The sequence below is a fragment of the Oryx dammah genome, unplaced genomic scaffold (genome assembly GCF_014754425.2).
Source record: "Oryx dammah isolate SB20612 unplaced genomic scaffold, SCBI_Odam_1.1 HiC_scaffold_1, whole genome shotgun sequence".
NCBI lineage: Eukaryota > Metazoa > Chordata > Mammalia > Artiodactyla > Bovidae > Oryx > Oryx dammah.
Genome location: NW_024070185.1, coordinates 5641788 through 5647608, shown reverse-complemented (window position 1 = coordinate 5647608; position 5821 = coordinate 5641788). Strand labels below are relative to the sequence as shown.

Below are 5821 nucleotides of genomic sequence, written 5' to 3'. Positions count from 1 at the left end.
AGTGGAAGTGAGAAATAGATTTAAGGGACTAGATCTGATAAACAGAGTATCTGATGAACTATGGACGGAGGTTCGTGGCATTGTACAGGAGACAGGGATCAAGACCATCCCCATGGAAAATAAATGCAAAAAAGCAAAATGGCTGTCTGAGGAGGCCTTACAAATAGCTGTGAAAAGAAGAGAAGCGAAAGCAAAGAAGAGGAAAGATATAAGCATCTGAATGCAGAGTTCCAAAGAATAGCAAGAAGAGATAAGAAAGCCCTCCTCAGCGATCAATGCAAAGAAATAGAGGAAAACAACAGAATGGGAAAGACTAAGAGATCTCTTCAAGAAAATTAGAGATACCAAAGGAACATTTCATGCAAAGATGGGCTCGATAAAGGACAGAAATGGTATGGACCTAATAGAAGCAAAAGATATTAAGAAGAGGTGTCAAGAATACACAGAAGAACTGTACAAAAAAGATCTTCATGACCCAGATAATCACGATGGTGTGATCACTCATCTAGAGCCAGACATCCTGGAATGTGAAGTCAAGTGGGCCTTAGAAAGCATCACTACGAACAAAGCTAGTGGAGTGACGGAATTCCAGTTGAGCTCTTTCAAATCCTGAAAGATGATGCTTTGAAAGTGCTGCACTCAACATGCCAGCAAATTTGGAAAACTCAGCAGTGGCCACAGGACTGGAAAAGGTCAGTTTTCATTCCAATCCCAAAGAAAGGCAATGCCAAAGAATGCTCAAATTACCACACAATTGCACTTATCTCAGATGCTAATAATGTTCAAAATTCTCCAAGCCAGGCTTCAGCAATACGTGATGAACCGTGAACTTCCAGATGTTCAAGCTGGTTTTAGAAAAGGCAGAACCAGAGATCAAATTGCCAACATCTGCTGGATCATGGAAAAAGCAAGAGAGTTCCAGAAAAACATCTATTTCTGCTTTACTGACTATGCCAAAGCCTTTGACTGTGTGGATCACAATAAACTGGAAAATTCTGAGAGAGATAGGAATACCAGAGCACCTGACCTGCCTCTTGAGAAACCTATATGCAGGTCAGGAAGCAACAGTTAGAACTGGACATGGAACAACAGACTGGTTCCAAATAGGAAAAGGAGTACGTCAAGGCTGTATATTGTCACCCTGCTTATTTAACTTATATGCAGAGTACATCATGAGAAACGCTGGGCTGGAAGAAGCACAAGCTGGAATCAAGATTTCCGGGAGAAATATCAATAACCTCAGATATGCAGATGACACCACCCTTATGGCACAAAGTGAAGAGGAACTAAAAAGCCTCTTGATGAAAGTGAAAGAGGAGAGTGAAAAAGTTGGCTTAAAGCTCAACATTCAGAAAACAAAGATCATGGCATCTGGTCCCATCACTTCATGGGAAACAGTGGAAACAGTGTCAGACTTTATTTTTGTGGGCTCCAAAATGACTGCAGATGGTGACTGCAGCCATGAAATTAAAAGACGCTTACTCCTTGGAAGGAAAGTTATGACTAACCTAGATAGCATATTAAAAAGCAGAGACATTACTTTGGCAATAAAGGTCTGTCTAGTCAAGGCTATGGTTTTTCCTGTGGTCATGTATGGATGTGAGAGTTGGATTGTGAAGAAAGCTGAGCACCGAAAAATTGATGCTTTTGAACTGTGGTACTGGAGAAGACTCTTAAGAGTCCCTTGGACTGCAAGGAGATCCAACCAGTCCATTCTAAAGGAAATCAGTCCTGGGTGTTCACTGGAAGGGCTGATGCTAAAGCTGAAACTCCAGTACTTTCGTCACCTGATGCGAAGAGTTGACTCACTGGAAAAGACTCTGATGCTGGGAGGGATTGGGGGCAGGAGGAGAAGGGGACGACAGAGGATGAGATGGCTGGATGGCATCACTGACTTGATGGACATGAGTTTGAGTGGACTTCAGGAGTTGGTGATGGACAGGGAGGCCTGGCGTGCTGCAATTCATGGGGTTGCAAAGAGTCGGACATGACTGAGTGACTGAACTGAACTGAAAGTGATAAACTGACTATGCCTCCTTTATAGACAATGCAATGTTTTTAAAAGTTCCAATCAAATACTCATTTATTCACATGCCAGGATCTTTCTGGGCCCTTGGGATGGAAAAATAATTGGGAGAGGGTCCTAATCATTTTGGAGCTCAGTCTAAATGGGGAGAGAGTTACCTTAACAAGCACATGATACTTGCTGCTGTAAATGAATGTTTGTGTCCCCCACAAATTTTTTATGTTGAAACCAAATCCTTAATGTGATGAGATTTGAAGTTCAGGTCTTTAGGAGGTGATTAGGCCATAGGAGTGGAGCCCCAAGGCATGGGATTAGTACCCTAGAAAAGAGGCTCTAGTGAGCAACCTCACTCCTTCTGCCATCCATGTCAGAAGATTGTCACCTATTAACCAGAAAGTGGACACTCACCAGCCATGAACCTATCAGCACCTTGATCTTGGACTTCCCACCCTCCAGAACTGGTAGAAATAAATTTTGTTTATAAGCGCCCGCTGCCCCCCCCCCCCCCCACATACACACACACCGCCCCCAGCCAACGTTATTTTTTACAGTAGCCTAGACAAACTAGGGCTTCCCTGGTAGCTCAGCTGGTAAAGAATCCACCTGCAATGCAGGAGACCCTGGTTTGATTCCTGGGTCAGGACGTTCCCCTGGAGAAGGGATAGGCTACCCACTCCAGTATTCTTGGGCTTCCCTGGTGGTTCAGACAGTAAAGAATCTGTCTGCAATGTGGGAGACCTGGGTTCAACCCCTGGGTTGGGAAGATCCCCTGGAGGAAGGCATGACAACCCACTCCAGTATTCTTGCCTGGAGAATCCCCATGGACAGAGGAGCCTGGCGGGCTACTGTCCATGGGGTTGCAGAGAGTCAGGTACGACTGAGTGACTAAGCACACACACAGACTAAGACACATCCCTCAATAAAATTAAAGGAAAAGTATAGACTTAGCATACAGAAGGAAATGATTCACTTCTGGCAAGTAGAAAATGTTCCTGGAGTAGATGACATGTAAATTCACTATCCCTGATTTAAAGTATCTCTTTAGTGAATCTGTTGTCCCTATAAAGAAATTTTCTTAACAACCATGGTTCATTGTTTATTTCTACAACTTCTCATATTCAGCAGGAGGCATAATCCAAGTGAAGGTTGGACTCAGGTTTTGGGGAGCTTCAAGTCCATCGGATCCCAATGAGTCAGACACGACTTAACAACTGAACAACAACAAAGTTTATATAATCTGAAGGATCTTTAAGAAAAAACATACAGAATTATGAATGCAAAATTAGATACGAGCCTTGTCCCGGTGAGGGACTCTGAACCTTATATCCATTTGCTTCATGGTAAAACTTCCTCACAACAGACAAAAAAGAAATATAGATTAAACCTAAATAACAAGGGTATTTTTGACATCATCAAAATATTCTTTGCTTTCTGAAAGGTTTCAAAATATTCTTTAAAAGGAATTTTGCCCAGGGAAAAATTAGAGGGAAGCCTTCTTCCCTCTAAGGCTTTTAATATGATTGAATTTTTTCTAGCTTTACTGCAAAGTAAGCAATTCCATAATTTCTTAAGTATGCAAATTGGTCCTTAATCCTCACCTGAACATGATTTTAAGTTCTAATGACACAAAAAGATTCAGTATGAAAAAACCAAAGCCCATTTCCCCTCATCTCTCCAAGTCCATGTCCTGAAAAGCAACTAATGTTAATTTCCTATGTTTCCTTTCAAGAAAACAATTATGTGTATATACCATAAATTGGCTTCCCTGGTGGCTCAGAGGGTAAAGAATCTGCATGAAATGTAGGAGACCCAGGTTCAGTCCCTGGCTTGAGAAGATTCCCTGGAGAAGGCACTGGCTACCCATTCCAGTTTTCTTGCCTCAAGAATTCCATGGACAGAGGAGCCTGGTGGGCTACAGTCCATGGGAAGGCAATGAGTTGGATATGACTGAGCGACTAACATACTAGTATAAACATCTTTATACAGGAATAATTTTACTTTATTGCAACTGAGATCCTGCTGTTTCACTCCATGCTTTGTCCTAGTTTAAATTACAATAAGCACAACAAAAAAAGTGCATCCACATAAATGTCCAGTTTAAGCAGTTGTGGTAAAATAACCATCCATGTAACTGCAACCCAGCTCAAAAAATAGAACACTGTCAACAGGGCGAAGGCTCAGAAGGCTCAGGGCCACCGCCTCCAACTCCTTACTCTCTCCACTCTGCTTGTAGCTCAGTGATTACCATGATGAAATTCTTAACCGCTTTTCTTTAAATTTGTGGGTTCTGTCGGCTCTTTCCTCACCCATCTCTGCTCTGCCTTAGCACTGAGAGCTGATGGCAGGGAGTGACTGCTGGCGTGGGCAGTCCCTCCCTCTCCCTGCCAGCAAGCTGAGTGGGGAAATCAGGCTCCTGTAAGAGTCTGCCTTTGACCAATAAGAACCGCTGTACCCAAAGGAGAGCAACATTAAATAGCAGATTAGAAAAACACTGTAACAGGTCCAGAAACAGAACAAGGGACAAAGGAAAAGATTTTTGCAGGCGGCACCACCAATGCAGCCAACCCTGACTGACTGCTTGTACCCTACGTGCTCCTTTTCCCTCATAATCGTCTCCAAGCCAGCAGCAGCTATGCTGATGGTCACTGCCTCCCTTTTCTTTATAATTTTATGGCACAGTTATGAACTCTAAAAAGACTTTTTAGTTGCCTGGTTTTGAACTTTATGAAAGTGGAATCGTGTACTTTGTTACTGTTTTCTCTGACTTCACTGATTTGAAGATCTTGTACCTCGCTTAACTAGCTCTTTTCAATTGTGGATGAATAAAATACACTTTATTTAACCCATCCTATTGTTGATGGACATAGGAGTTGGTTCCAGTTTGAGGCCATGATCATTCTTGTGCATGTGCTCTGGTACATCTGTGATCGAAGTTTAACAGGACAGGTATTGATGCAAAGAACTGAATCATGTCTGAATTTCCAAACATATGGTCTGGTAATTCTAAATCCTCTAAAATTTAATGAAGCTTGCTTCTTAACCAAGAATATGGTTAATTTTTTAAAATATTCTGTAGGTAGTTAAAAACAATTTATTTTCTGTGTTAGGTTAGTGTTCTATTTATGCCCATTGGGTACTATTAAATGGATTAATAACTCATATATCCTTAGAGATTTGTCTGTTTGTTCCACTAAGTAAAAATATCCCACTTAGTTTGATTTCTCTCTTTAGTTCTATCAATTCTTGCTTTACGTATGTTAAGACTATATTATTAACACATGTTAAAAACTGTTATGTAAACCCAGAGCTGAACATTTTAACATTCTGTAGTGACCTTATCTTAGCTTTGTCTGGTTGCTATCAATATATCAATAGTTATAGCACCTGTCTTTTATTTGGTGTTGGCATATTTTTCCATCTTTTTACTTTCAGCCTTTCTGTATCCTAATGTCTTAGGTACGTTTCTAGAACATGTGGTTTAGCATGTTTTCCTTTTAAATCTAGCCTGATAATCTTTGCATTTTAACTAGGGCATTTAGTCTATTTAGAGTTATGTAATTACTAATATATTTTAATATATTTAAATCCAACTATACTAATTCTTCACTTTTTGTGCTTTATATTTCTTTTGCCTACTCTTATGTTCTTTGCTTTCTTTTGGATTATTTTTTATAGTCCCATTAGTTTGGAAATTGTATACTTTGTTTCTATTTTTTTAACACATTTTGTCTTCTTCACATTTTTTAGCCTAGTATTAATCTTTACCTTCCCCTTTCATTTGGGATTTTTTTTTTT

At 40.5% G+C, this 5821-nt stretch overlaps 1 long non-coding RNA gene across 1 annotated transcript in view; it reads right to left on the bottom strand.

Annotated features, from left to right (window-relative positions):
• Positions 1-5672: 5672 nt before the first annotated feature.
• Positions 5673-5821, bottom strand: part of LOC120855680 — a 1686-nt gene continuing 1537 nt past the window's right edge. The window contains exon 2 of the long non-coding RNA XR_005719293.1: positions 5673-5791. This is a non-coding gene — a long non-coding RNA (uncharacterized LOC120855680). The remainder of the gene's footprint in view (positions 5792-5821) is intronic.